Source organism: Lemur catta, chromosome Y (assembly GCF_020740605.2).
Source record: "Lemur catta isolate mLemCat1 chromosome Y, mLemCat1.pri, whole genome shotgun sequence".
NCBI classification, from domain to species: Eukaryota; Metazoa; Chordata; class Mammalia; order Primates; family Lemuridae; genus Lemur; species Lemur catta.
The window spans coordinates 732,228-746,838 of record NC_059156.1 but is presented as its reverse complement, the minus strand read 5'-3'; the positions used below and the strand labels follow the sequence as shown (position 1 = coordinate 746,838).

Genomic DNA, 14,611 nt, shown 5'->3' with positions numbered 1-14,611 from the left:
CGACACCTAGTGACCACACCGTCAACGGCACACTGCGGCCCCAATTCGCCAGAGACATCTGGTGGAGCCCAGGGCACTGTGCCAAGGGAGGCCGAGGGCAACATGCGGCGGACCCGGGGCCACGGCGTCTGCAGCCGATTCCCAGGCGGGCACAGGAGCCGGGGAAACTCATTCTCAGCGCGGGGGGAGGGGAGGGGAAAGAATTGCAAAGTCACCCAGACAGATCCCTTTCTAGTTCATAAACGTGGTGATTGCGTGTTCACACGCACTTGTGAGATGTGCGTCCTGGTGTGTGGGCACATCCCCCGCTGCCGTGAAACTATGAATACGGGGGGAGAAGGGGGGGGCAGGAAAACCCAAAGAGAGAATAGATAGATAAAATGCAAGGGCCAAAAAGAAAGTCACACAGTCGGAGAGGTAGTAGGGGAGTGAGAGCAAGTCGGAGACGGCACACAGAAACTCCGAGAGGAGGGGAACGCTGCGATGCGCCCCTCGGCCCGCGCCGGAAGAATACGCATCGCGGGGCGACCCTGGGGCCGGCCGTGCCAGAGACACCAAATCGGTCCCGAACACACCCCGCCGCCAGGGCAGCCACAAGACCGGACATCCCGTCAAGCGGCGAACGAACGCGGAGGCCGCCTGCACCAGGCACATCTGGACGAACAGCCAGTGTGCTCTCTGCCAGGAGGTGGGGGGGGGGGTGCGATGAAAGTCACGCCAGGTCCTTGGGATAGTTCGTGAGCGTGATAACTGTGCGTGTGCGGAGGAAAAGAGGGGGCGGAGGCGGGGAAGTTACACTATCCGCCACGTAGCGAGGCAGGGAGGCGGAGGGAGTCGAGAAGCCTGCGACGCCAGAGCCCTCTGGTGGTGACCGGTCGCATAGCGTCCACTAGCCGGGACCCACAGAGACTTGTGTGACGGAGACATCTGGTCGGCCCCATGTACCATGGCGTCCGCGGCCAGGCTATGGTGAGGGGGGTGGGCGCGCGGGGATACGGTCTGTCCTTCGAGGACGCCGGGGAAGGTGCGGGGGGGGCGCAACCCGGGGGGACACCATCCCCTCCACGTGGCGCCCGACGTCCCGACTTGGGGTACGCCATCCTCCGCCCACCAGTCCGCCTCCTCCCCGCGCACCCCGCCGAAGCTGGTCCCCCAGGCTGGGACTGGGTTTCTGGGGAGGAGCACGGTGGTGGTGGGGTCCAGACAGGGCGACCGAGGAGCAGGCGGTCGACGGCGGGGCGGGCACGGTGCAGCGCCGCCCCTGTGCTCGGGGATGGCGCCGCGCGGGCCTGGTGGGGGCGCCCATCCAGCCGCGGCCCTCTCTCCCGCCCCGGGGGCGGAGGGGGGTCGTCGTCTGGTGGAGACCCGGCCTGCCCCCCCCTTCTTTCCCCGGAGAGTCGGGGGTCGACCAGCTGGCCGCCGGCCGGCGAGCCCCCGTGCGAGCAGATAGGGAGAGTCCCGCGGGCGCGGCGCTAGCGCCTCCACCAGTGCCGCGCGCGGACGCCATGATACATGCGGTCGACCAGATGTCCCCGTCACACAGTCTCTGCGGGGCTGGGCTCGTGGACGTCATGCGAACGGTCACCGCCACAGGGCTCTGGCGTCGCATGCTTCTCGACTCCCTCCGCCTCCCTGCCTCGCTAGGTGGCCGACAGTGTGCCTTCCCCCACCCTCGTTTGCTCTTCCTTTCTTTGCGTCCCCCCCCGCCCCCTCTTTTCCTCCGCACACGCACAGTTATCACGCTCACGAACAATCTCGGGGACCTGGCGTGACTTTAATCGCACCCCCCCACCACCACTCCTGGCAGAGAGCACACTGGCTGGTCGTCCAGATGTGCCTGGTGCAGGCGGCCTCCGCGTTCGTTCGCCGCTTGACGGGATGTCCGGTCTTGTGGCTGCCCTGGCGGCGGGGTGTTTTCGGGACTGATTTGGTGTCTCTGGCACCGCCGGCCCCAGGGGTCGCCCCGCGATGCGTATTCTTCCGGCGCGGGCCGAGGGGCGCATCGCAGCGTTCCCCTCCTCTCGGAGTTTCTGTGTGCCGTCTCCGACTTGCTCTCACTCCCCTACTACCTCTCCGACTGTGTGACTTTCTTTTTGGCCCTATTTTATCTATCTATTCTCTCTTTGGGTTTTCCTGCCCCCCCTTCTCCCCCCGTATTCATAGTTTCACGGCAGCGGGTGATGTGCCGACACACCAGGACGCACATCTCACACGTGCGTGTGAACACGCAATCACCACGTTTATGAACTAGAAAGGGATCTGTCTGGGTGACTTTGCAATTATTTCCCCTCCCCTCCTCCCGCGCTGCAGACGCCGTGGCCCCGGGTCCGCCGCATGTTGCCCTCGGCCTCCCTTGGCACAGTGCCCTGGGCTCCACCAGATGTCTCTGGCGAATTGGGGCCGCAGGGTGCTGTTCACGGTTTGGTCACCAGGTGTCGCTCTGGGCTCAGTAGTCTTCCTTCTCCCTGGGACTTTGGTCTCTTTTTTCAAAATTTCTTTCTTTCTTCCTCTTTTTCCCTGTTTCCATTTTCCCTTTTTAATCTCTTTCTCTCTTTTTGTTGCTTTTTTTGCGGCACATGGGTGATGTGTGTGTGGAGGAAACAGGGCGTGAGGGAGAAGACACATCTCCCACGTGCGCGGGGAACACCCTGGTACCGAATTTTTAATAGTTTTCTCCTCTCTCTCTCTCTCTCTCTCTCTCTCTCTCTCTCTCTCTCTCTCTCTCTCTCTCTCTCTCTCTCTCTCTCTCTCTCTCTCTCTCTCTCTCTCCCCCCCTCTCTCCCCCTATCCTTCTGTCCTCTTCCCTCCCTCCTTCCCTCCCTACCTTCCTTCCTTTCTTTTTTTTTTCTTTTTTTCTATTTCTTCTTTTCTTTCTGACAGAGTCTCCTTCTGTTGCCCTGGCTAGAGTGCCGTGGCGTCAGCCTAGCTCACAGCAACCTCAAACTCCTCGGCTTAAGCGATCCTTCTGCCTCAGCTTCCCGAATACCTGGGACTACCGGCTCGTGCCACCGTGTCCGGCTAAGTTTTTCTATGTCTGTTTTTAGTTGTCCAGAGAATTTCTTTCTCTTTCTCAGTAGGGACGGGACGGGCCAGGGCGGGTACGGTGCCTCGCTCTTGCTGAGGCTGGTCTCGAACTCCTGACCTTGAGTGATCTTCCCGCCTCGGCCTCCCAGAGTGCTAGGATTAAAGGCGGGAGCCACCGCGCCCGCCCCTTTTTTCTATTTTCTATGTTTGTTTTTTTTTAATTAGTTGAAACTGACGGTGAGCACTGCCTGCCTGTGTTCTCCTTAGACCTGACGGATGAAGTCCCCAGCCTGTAGCCCGGGGGTCAGTATGTCTCTTTATTAAAAAAAACGTCACTTGACTTTACTCCCTGCCAAGCCTCCACCCCCATCGCCACCCCCACCCCGACCCACAACCAGGGACAACGCTGTGTACGTCCTCATCGACATATTATTTAGGGCATTGGGGGGGCAAAGGAAATACTGGTCCTGTAGAAGAAACATTCCCTCGCTCCACCGGTGGCTCCCTCAGCCGAGTATGATCTTTATGTCTCAGAACTTTATTCTGCTCTCCGTGTTATTAATAGGACGATGACGACTGCACAGGCACTGGCACCCGCACACCCCCACACCAGCAGCCCCCGCTCTCCCCCCCACCCCAATAGCATCAACACCATAATTTTTCTATACCTTGTTGGATTGGGGGATTTTTTTTTTTTTTTTAGGCAGAGTCTGGCTATGTTGTCCCGGCTAGAGTGAGTGCTGTGGCGTCAGCCTAGCTCACAGCAACGTCAAATTCCTGAGCTGAATCGATCCTACTGCCTCAGCCTCTCCAGTAGCTGGGACTATAGGCATGCGCCACCATGCCCGGCTAATATTTTTCTGTATATATGTTTTAGTTGGCCAGATAATTTCTTTCTATTTTTTATTTAATAGAGACCGGGTCTCGCTCTTGTTGAGGCTGATCTCGAACTCCTGACCTCGAGCGATCCACCCGCCTTGGCCTCCCACAGTGCTAGGATTACAGCCATGAGCCACCTCACCCGGCCCCGATTGGGGGATTTTAACTTTTTGAATTTGTCATTGTAGAAATCAAAGATGACTTCCTAACTTCTTTTTCTATGGAGCTGTTCCATGGAGGCCCAATCTGTCCTTCCATAGGATGGGCCTCAACGACTCTCAAAGGCCAGTGGGGAAGGGGAATGAATCCTAGACATTTTCCCCTTTGAGGCAAGGAAGGCCAGCGTCTGGGTGTTTCAATACACACACCACTCACTCATGTCAGATGGAAAACATGAAAACGTGAAAATCAAAAAATAAAGCATGGAGCCGGCCCGCCCGCCAGCACGCACGCTGGCAGGCAGGCACACCAGATCGTCTGTGAAAAGTGCTGAATGACTTTTTCAGTTGTTCCGGTTGTACAATTTTAGCATGCATTATTTATACACAAACTGACGTGCACACGTATAGGTCTGTCCCTGGTAAAGAAGCCAAACTCAGTAAAATGGATGTCCCTGACCGTGGCCCGGAGAGCCACGCCGAGAAGCAAGGAGTGAGTGCTATTGCCGTGGTCCGGTTACAGTTTGGTTTTCTACATTCCAGGGACATGGGAATTCTGTGTGAAGTCATGGATCGATACGGGGACACGGTGTACGCTGGTTTGCCCCCCACCCCCACCCCAAACGCGAGCCATCTCGAAGCGGGGGATGACGGGGTTTACACTGATACTTGGATGGGTAATGGGTTAAAAAAGATGCAGCTTTGTCTAAACGCTTGCGATCTTTTAAGCTAAGGAAGTCCGTTCATCCGAGCCACTCACTCACGGGACGCTGTTAAGTCAAGGGATGACCCGCAGCTGTGATGGAAGCTCTGTCTCGCAGACAGATAGCCTCAGGCCGGCTGACGAGTTAGCGAAGGATAGCTCTGAGAAGGGAGGGGGCGTGACCGGGTATGTCTGACCTGCCTTCTCAGGGCCAAGCAGTCATCTTTTTAGGGTCTTCCTGGGGTTCCCTTGGCCACGAGTGGGGGGATCGATCCATCCATTCAGCCTGCTGGGGAGAGGGAGGGGTGAAGATTTTAACGCATTTCCCAACCTGTGTAGGCAGCGGCAGGAGCGGGACAGGAGCAGTTGTCATGGTCGTCCTCATCGCCACCGCCTCCGTAAAAACACCGAACGACGTTTCTCTATGCACGAAAGGTGTCGGTTTGCCTGCAGATGATAAGGGAGCCTTTCTGGGCTGGGCGATAGAATTTTCAAAGTCTGCCCTTGACCCTGGTGACGCCACACCCACCACCTCTGTAGCCACCCGTGGGGACCGGCCCACCAAGCCTGACCTAATGCACTTTTGCAGCTATCTGTCGCCCCAGTCCCCCAAGGCTAAAGCCCTCAGGGTGTCCCTTCCCTCACGTTTGTCCCTGCTCCCAACTTTGGACCGACTGGAGTGGTATGGAGAGCCACGGATGCACCCCACGGCCCCTCACGTGGGACACCCTTCTTGGAGCCGGCCGGTATTCAGCTTCCTCAAGCGTGCCAACCGCCTCCCGTCAGGGCCTGCCTTTCCCCTCTCTCCCCCGCAGGGCTTTCCCACTCCTTTGCCTGCCTTAGACTCTCTGCCAAAGGCAAAGAAAGCGCTGCTGGCGGTGATGGCGGCGGCAGTGGTGACACTGACTCTCTTGAGAATGAATGAATGAATGAATGTCTAATGTCTGTCTATTTATTCACACACAGGTGCGCACACACACGGCATATATACCACTTATTCTCATTTGGGTGATCTGTCTTCATTGCTCTCCACAGAGTCGAGTAGCCTACAAGGCAAATAAAGTACTCAGAATTACACCCCATGTCCTCATGGTAATATTCCCCCTCCCCATCCCCATATGGACATAGATATTGTTTTCCTCTCTCTCCCTGCCTTCTTCCTGATTTTTATGGTAAGTCCCTTTTTCTTACTTTTTAATTATTATGGGTACCGAATTGTTGTATATTTTTGGAGTGATCTGTCTCTTTCTCTTGCCCAGGGTAGAGTGCATCCTTGGTCACCGCAACCTCAAACGCCTGGGCTCGATTCATCCTCCTGCATCAGCCTTCCCAGTAGCTCGGACTACAGGGCTGTGCCACCATACTCGCCTAATGCATGTTTCTTCCTTCTTTCTCCGTCCTCTTTCTTTCTTTCTTTTTTTCTTTCTTTCTTTCTTTCTTTCTTTCTTTCTTTCTTTCTTTCTTTCTTTCTTTCATCTTTCTTTCTTTCTTTCTTTCTTTCTTTCTTTCTTTGTTTCTTTCTTGGTTTCTTTCTTGGTTTATCTCTTTCTCTCTTTCTTTCTTTCTTTCTTTCTTTCTTTCTTTCTTTCTTTCTTATTTCTTTCCTTCCTTTCTTTCTCTTTATTCTCTTTGCTTCTCTCTTTCCTGCCTTCCTTCCTTCATTCCTTTCTTCCTTTCACTCTTTCCTTCTTACTTTGTCTCTCTTTTCTTTCTCTCCCGCTCCTTCCTTCCTTCATTTCTCTTTTTTCCCACTGTTTCTCTCTTTCCTTCCTTCCTTCTGTCTCTCTTTTCTTACTCTCCCTTTCCCCCCTTCCTTTCTTCCATACCAAGTATATTTTCTCAACACAGTGATCTAAAAGTAGAAAGCAACATCAGTGTGAGGCCCCTCTGACATTTCACAGATGCATGAAAATTGAGTTTCATTGAATTTCAGCACATTAAAAACATCATTCACCATGGTCAAGTAGCATTTCTCCCAGAGGTAGAAGAAAGGTTCAACTCACGGAAACCAAAGAATATGATGCATATCTGTAGCAGAATAGGGGCAAAATCTATATGGTCATTTCAATAGATGAAGAAAGACCATTTAACGAAATTCAACATCTCTTCAAGGTAAAATCTGTCAACAAACTATATACAGAATAACGTACCTGAAAACTATAAAAGTCACTTGTGACAACCCTAGAGAAACATCAATGTGAACGGAGAAAAGTCGGAACATTTTGTCTAATATCTGGAAAAAGACAAGAATGGACACAAGTCCCTACTTCCGTTCAATGAAACCCTGCAATTTCTAGCCAAAGGTATAAGACAGGAGGAAAACCAAACAAAACCAAAACAAACAAAACAAAATGGAAGGAAACATAATCAAAAGGAAAAAGGTAAATATTCCTTGTTTCCCTACAATGTGCTATTTACAAAAAAACTAAAACCAGTAAAAATGAAGAAATTCTGTGATGTTGTAAAATTCAAAATAAGCTTGTAAAATCAGAGTTTGTATACATAATCGGTAATCTGTCTGAAAAATAAGGCAGCAAAATAATTTCAGAAATCAATCCTTACGAATAACTCTAACCGCAGAAGTGAGAAGTGTTGTCTTCATGAAAAACAACAAGAAATTCCCAGGGTGGAGACCCAGTAAACCCCATGGTGTCCTGCCAGTCCAGGTACCAGTGCTAATAACACAGGCGAGCTCAGGCTGCAACTTCCAGCCAGGTCCCAGACGGAGGTGCGTGGGGATCGCTGCCACCACCCACCACAGTGGCATTTGGGCTAGTGAATGAGCTGAGGACCAGGGTCAGAGGGAGACGAAGGGACAGAACTGGAATAGAAAGACAGAGAGAAGGGAGAGGAACGTGACTGAGGGAAAGAGTGGACACAGGTGGAAAGGACACAGAATGAGGCTGCAGCACTGGCTCTGTGAGCGGCTGGATCGGACCCTTCTTGAAGCTTGCTTTCAAAATGACGGCACGAAGGCAAGGAGGATGGGTGCCATCCACACTGTAGTCTTCTCAGCTTCCCACGCGACGAAGCTAAGCTCAAGGGTCTTCTTTATGCCGAGAACACCACAGGTCATTTATGTGGGTCCTTCCACATTCCTTCCTGCAAACACCTGTGTCCTGCTCTGTCGCTAACCTGTCAGGCTTTCAGCACAGGGCTTTGTCCAGCCATATCAGAAATTATTCTCACCCACAATATCTTCAGAGGAAGTTCAAGGAGGAAGAAAAAAAACTGAGATGTGCTAACAGGTAAGTATGTAGGTTATGATAATGCAGTCACCATATCATAACCTCAATAAAATTTGTCGTATCTCCCTCCTGGTTCCAGTGTGCAGCTCGGTCCTGGGAAGAGAGAGCTGCCAGAGGCAGGTGGCTGTCTACTAATTGATAGGAATGTGGTTGGTGGGACTTGGCATGACTCTCCACGTGGGCTGGTCTTGTGGAAGTCCAGGGCCTTGTGAGTGTCACAGAAACATAACACAGCTGCTGCCAGCTGTGCCCTGTAGCAAATATCCTCAGGACACTCTCTGCAGTCATTGACCCTGGACCAGGTCAATAGGGAGCTTGATGATTCCCAGGGTGGAGACCCAGTAAACCCCATGGTGTCCTGCCAGTCCAGGAACCAGTGCTAATAACAAAGGGGAGCTCAGGCTGCAACTTTCAGCCAGGTCCCAGATGGAGGTGCGTCGGGATCATGTCCAGCACCCCCTGTAATGGCACTTGGGCTAGTGAATGAGCTGAGGGCCAGGGTCAGAGTCAGAGCAAGGGACAGAATTGGAATAGAAAGACAGAGATAAGGGAGAGCAAGGAGATTGAGGGAAAGAATGGACACAGATGGAAAGGACACAAAATGAGGCAGTGGCACTGGCTCTGTGAGCGGCTGAATCAGACCCTTCCTGGAGGTTGCTTTCAAAACAACCACAGCAATGCAAGGAGGAAGCATGGCGTCCACACTGCAGCCTTCCCAGCTGCCCACCAGACTCAGCTCAGCTGAAAGGACTTCTTTATGCCCAGAACACCACAGGTAATTTAAGGGGATCCTTCCACCTTCCTTCCCGCAAACACCTGGGTCCCGCTCTGCCGCCAACCTGTCAGGTTTTCAGCACAGGCTTTGCCCAGCCATATCAGAAATCATTCTCACCCACAATATTTTCAGATGCAGCTCAAGGGAGGAAGAAAAAACTGAGACGTGCTAAGAGGTAAGTATGTAGGATATGATAATGCAGTCACCGTATCATAACCTCACGAAAATATCTCCTATCTTTACTCTTTGGGACAAGGTCTGATCTCCCATGGGGAAGGTGCCTGCCACGTGCACATGAGTGGAAGGACATTTCTGTGAGGGATGTTCCCTTTTTGCATTGGTGTGTTTTGCAGGTCCATGCAGGAAGCCTATCTTGCACGTCTCCTCCTCCTCCTCCTTACCCCAGTATTCAGGCCTGTTGCCTCAGAGAGGGAAAGAGTCTACCAAGGACAGTTGTACTCATGACATCTTTGGTGACTGAGGTTCCTGGCTTGGCATCTGCCGACCTGGTGGTAGAGCGCATGTGCAGCCCTGTGTTTGCTGGCTCCCTCGTGTTCGACAGCAGCCCATGGCTGTCCTCAGTGGCAAACCTGAGCTTCCACGTGCCAGGGTGGTGATGTGGAAGGTACCCTGCCAGCAAGGATAGATGCTCAAAGACAACCTCTATGCCCCTGCTTGTGTAATGTCCCCACCCCTCTGCTCTGTCCGCTTTTCACTCATATGTGAACAACTGCAGATTAGACACTCATCACACCTTCCTTTCCTTACACATCCATCTGCTCCCAGGACACCTCACTGGCCACAGCACTGTTTCCTGGCCTGTGATCATGTGATGATGCTCTGTCTTTGTGAAGCCATTCACAGGCATTCAACCCCACGTGACCATCCCCTGGACATGTCCTGCTGTGGTGCTGTGATGGTGTAGCCCATATCCTAAACATGAGCCTTTCTCTACCTAGCAAGCTAGAGAGGGCCTAAAGGACCAGCTCTCTGTCTATTGGGCACGTTTGGTTCACGGAAAACACAAGAATACCTTGTCTGGGTAAATATCTCTTGGGGTTCCTGAGGCTAGGGTGGCACTGCAGCCAGTGGAAACCAGAGGTTATATAAAATTTGGGTACATATCTGGTGAATCTCCTCCTGTCTACTTTAGAATTCACAGAGGAATACCACAGACGATATGCACTTGGCTTTTCTATTTAACTCCTCTCCTTCCTGTTCCTGAAAACAGAAAATTCTCACATTGCTCCCAGAACAATCATGTCACTCCATCCAGAGAGGATCGCTGAATGACTGCTGCCTCTGGTATTGCTGGCAGAGATGTGCTCTATTTCAGTCTCTGAGGGGTGTCTTGGTGTGCCATGCACCAAAGCAAATTGTCCCTACTGCTTACCCAGCCAGAAACTACAAACACCAACAAAGAGATGGCTTAGTTGACATGAAAGGGTTTCACTCCGTGGTAATGGCGGGATGACACAAGAAGCCAAGGTGAATAGTCAGACTGAAAAATGCAATTGCAGCCCATGTAGCATGAGAGCACTGACTGGGATATGGACAGAAAGGGCAGAAATATTACACATGCAGGGCATGGAAGACTTCAGACAGATGGGCTTCCCGAGTTGGTCATAGAAAGAGGTACAGAGTTGAAGGGGCAGACTTGTGAGAGTGGAGGCTGAGGGAAGCGACGTACACACCCACCCACACACACACACACACACACACACACAAACACACACAGAGAGAGAGGGAGAGGCCAATACAAATTCACAGTGTGCATTCATAAGGAGACTTGCACTTGGGCCCTGACTAACTCTCAGCCTGAAAATACTTCCATTCAAGCAAACTGAGCACAAAGTGTCATGATACCATGCGCACCTTATTGGTGTGGAATCAGGACCCAGAAACACTGCCATGGGGTCAGGACAGGGACACAGCTGGGCGACTACTTGCATTCAGAGCAAAACGAATGTTTTCACCTCTTAATATAGCTGTGGAGACAGGACCACTCCTGCCTCTCAGCATGAGGCCCAGGAAGAACATGTGTGGGCCCCTTTCCCTGGGGTGATTCATAGGAGCAAGCTCTGGGACCGGAACCTTCAGAGGGCAGTTTCAGCTTTGCTGTGTGAGGTCTGCCCTCTCTTCACCACCTCCACCACCTGGCAGGCAGTGTGGAAGTCTATTTGTTGTGGGCCTGCACTGGCATTTGCTGAGCAGCTGAAGGCCCCTGCACAGGCTTTCCTGTGTTCTGTGGCACCTGGCTCGATCCTGCTGTGGAGCCCTGAGAGGAGCAGAAGGAAACCCACAGGAGCAGGGATGGGCCAGTCTCTGTTGCTCTGGGGCCAAACCAAATCGCAGTCCCACTCACTGCACACTCCTCAGAACACAGTTCCCTTTCCCCAAATGAACCCATCCTAGACACCGACAGGCATGAGAAGCCAGGGTCCTTCAAGGGTAACTCCACAGAGCACAGAAGATCTGTGCCGATGCCTACCGTGTCTGCAAGGGTGTAGATGTGCACGGTGCAGAGGTCAGAGCTGGTCTGGGCTCCCTCTCTAGAGCCTCAGCCACCTGCCCTGCGTGGCTGGCACAAATCCAGCAGTCAGATCTGAGGCCAAAAGCCCCCCAAAATGCAGGAAGTTTCTGGACTTCTTTGCAGGAGAGTAGAAGTAATGGCACATGTGGCTGTCAATCTCTTACTGTGAAAATACCTGCTGGGCCCCCAAATAGAGCATAAGAAGCAAGAAAGTGTGGTGAGAAGGGGGCAGGCAGGTCTACACGGGAGAAGTTCAGCCTGCTGCCTGGCGAGGGAGATGCCTGTCTTACACGAGGGCCACAGACACACCTGGGGCACCCCTTGGGATCACCCCTAGCCAGCTGTGGCACGGTTACACCGTCACGTTGTCGCCAGGCTCCAGGACTTTTCTGGAAGTGGCTCCCTGTACGGATGAGCCCCGGGGGAGCTGGCCATGGCCAGGGTGAGGCTTGAAGCCTCGGTCCCTGTACCTTGTGTGCAATAGCAGGAACTTCCAGGATGGCATCCTCTGCGCAAGACAATCTCGGGGGGCACACAGCTTGCTCATGCCTCACACCCCTGTTTGCTCAGTCCCTACTTCCTCCTGTCTCTATGTGGGTGTGAGGATGCTCAGGGGCCTGTGGAATTGCCAGGGCATGTGCCTCTTCCTCGTTATGGCCCTGGGCCCTACAGGAAGTGGGAGAGGGCCAGTGATCCTTGGGACCCCACAGCGCGGCCACATGCCCCGTCACTCTCCAGCCCTGCATCCACGCACCTCCCACTGGCGCGTTCAGCACCTTTGCTGGGAATGCTCCTCCCGGGGGCTTGGACTGGGCACCCTGAGGGCAGTGTGCATGCATGTTCCTGCGAGGACAAGTGGGTCACAAGAAGTCCTCAGGTGAGTGTTGCCCTGTTTTCTTCCCCTCAGCCCCTGTGACCATTTCAGGGAGGGTCCTGGGGGAATCACGCACATGCCAATGGAACACTAGAAAGGAGGTGTTGCCAGCCACACACACACCTGTCACCAGGCCTAGACTGCCACATGCCCGCGTGTTACATCTCCCAACTGACCAGTGCTTTCCCCTGCCCACGTCACAGCACGGAGAAGGCCAGCCTCCCTGCCAAGTCTGTGCCTGTCGTGTCCAGGGCTTCCTCCTCTTTCAGGGGCAGCCCACTGAAACACACAGGGACTCACATGGAATTCAAGGGCACCCCTCCCAGGTCCCATTTACTCACAGCCTCCTCCCAGTTTCCCAGGGAAGCACTCAGGGACACAACGGAAATCGACAAGAGTTTATTGCCATGTAAGGGCCACTGCAGATGTAGGGCATCTCTGTATCCTACAGCAGCCGTCCGTTCTTGTGGAGTCTTCCTCCTGTGAGAACCAGGTATACTATTAAACTCTCTGAGTAGCAGAAGCTCCCCAGGTTTCCATCGCTAACATCTAAAAAGCTGTGTGTAAAGCATAGGGATCACATACAGACACACACAAATACACAGACAAACACGTACACCCATTCATGTAAACACATTCTCAAATATTTGAACACACACATAATATACACATACACACTGGCACAGGTTCAAAGGAGAGTATGTGTCTCTGAAGACAAGGGGAGCCCATAGCTGTTGGTTCCCATATTCGTTCCCCAGGACTTACTATGCCTTGCCATTCTGTGATCGCTTCAAGTCTGCATCCCATGGGCCCCCAGTGTGTTTCCCAATTTCCCAGACAATGGCCCGTGCTGTCTGCCCGGGCTGCAGTGCAGGTGTGGGCATCGAGGAGAAAATCGAGATGAGGCTTGGATTTTCAACTCAGACAGTGACAGAGGGGCATTACCATGGGCAGCAACATGCAGACATCTGCCTGCTGGATTACAGGGACCGGGGCCCCACTGTGTGGTTGCTACCAGGCCTCAGGGTGGGGTGGATGCCATCGCATGACAGTTCAGGGAAACACAGTTTCCAGTTATGCCCGGCTTTCTCTGGGGTTCTTGCAGCTTGAGGTACCCCAATCTTGACCTGTTGTCTTCTCAGTTCCCCACTGCCAGCTTCTATCCCACCTCCCTGTGACTTGGGTTTGCTCACTGCGGTCACTCTGACTCTCAGGATTTCTACAACTTCCCAGGTAACCGAGAAGCAAGGGTTTTGGCCCATACTTTGGTCTACTCACCTGGTGCCCTCTGTGTTTCTTCACACCAGGTCTTCATCCCTGGGGTAGTAGTGCAAGGGAGTGAGCCACAGTTCCTCGCTGATGATCTGGCAGGGCAACAGGGACAGGTCCACCCAAGGATCAAACCCACATCACCAGAACCCGAGAAACCCACGGAGGTGACCTCAGAAGACGTGCACAGGAGCCCCACCTCAGCAATCCGGTTAGAGCCCAGGCAGTTGTGTTCGCACAACCAGCCGAAGAAGCTTACATCGGTGGAGTCCTGCTCCCTGAATGGGGCTTCACCCTCATAATCCCAGAACCACTCAATGGCAGAAGAACGAGATGCCCGGTAACCTAAAGAAACAAACAAAGAAACAAAAAAACCCCAAAACTTAGGGAAGTAGTCTTGCACAGCCTAGGCAACCTCCGTGCCCCCCCCCACCACGACCCGGCGGGCATGTCCCACCAGTGATATCAAGGTGATACTCCTTGACGATCACTTGATTCCGGAAGTAGGTGCTGGGAAGGAAGAAAAACTTCATCCTACAGAGGTAATTCTCCAGGCTTGCTTCCTCCACCTGCCAGAAAAAAATAGGGTAGGGGAGGAGGAGTCTGTGCTCAGGTGGTCTCCTTGATGTTTGTATGAGTCCTTTACCATTGCCAGCTCTGCCACTCAAGCTTTCCCCATCCTGTCCCACTGACCCTCCCCAGCCAGACTCGGTCCCCCAGGCCTGACCTCCAGATTGATCATGTAGCGGAGCACGTCTTTGTCTTTCTCCGTGATCACAGCTGACAGCTGGGGATGGTACACAATCTGCCTGAGGTCAAGGAGCCTTTCCACACTAAGAAAAGAGGCCAGGAGCCATGCAGCATGTCTGGAGAGCATGGAGAACGAGGGAGGGTGGGGGCAGGGGAGCCCCCAGAGCCCCACACTTCCAGCCCTCCCGTGGCCTTCCTCAGCCCCTGCCTGGCCCCAGGCATGCTCAGGACTAGGGTTTTCTTGGGCGTGGGTAAGTCTGAGAATCCTGCACCGAGTCAGGGAGGGCTGTTTCCTGAGGCCCCCTGAGCCCCAGGTGGCCCTCGTGTGCTGGCTGCAGGATACACACTGCTGACATCTGCATGGGCTCTGTCCTCTCCTCACGCCCTCTATCACCTTG

At 53.4% G+C, this 14,611-nt stretch overlaps 2 pseudogenes; one reads left to right on the top strand and one right to left on the bottom strand.

Annotated features, from left to right (window-relative positions):
* The first annotated feature begins 223 nt into the window (after positions 1-223).
* LOC123629148 lies at positions 224-314 on the top strand (annotated as a pseudogene).
* A 1,854-nt stretch (positions 315-2,168) lies between these two features.
* On the bottom strand, positions 2,169-2,259 carry LOC123629141 (annotated as a pseudogene).
* Between the last annotated feature and the right edge of the window lie 12,352 nt (positions 2,260-14,611).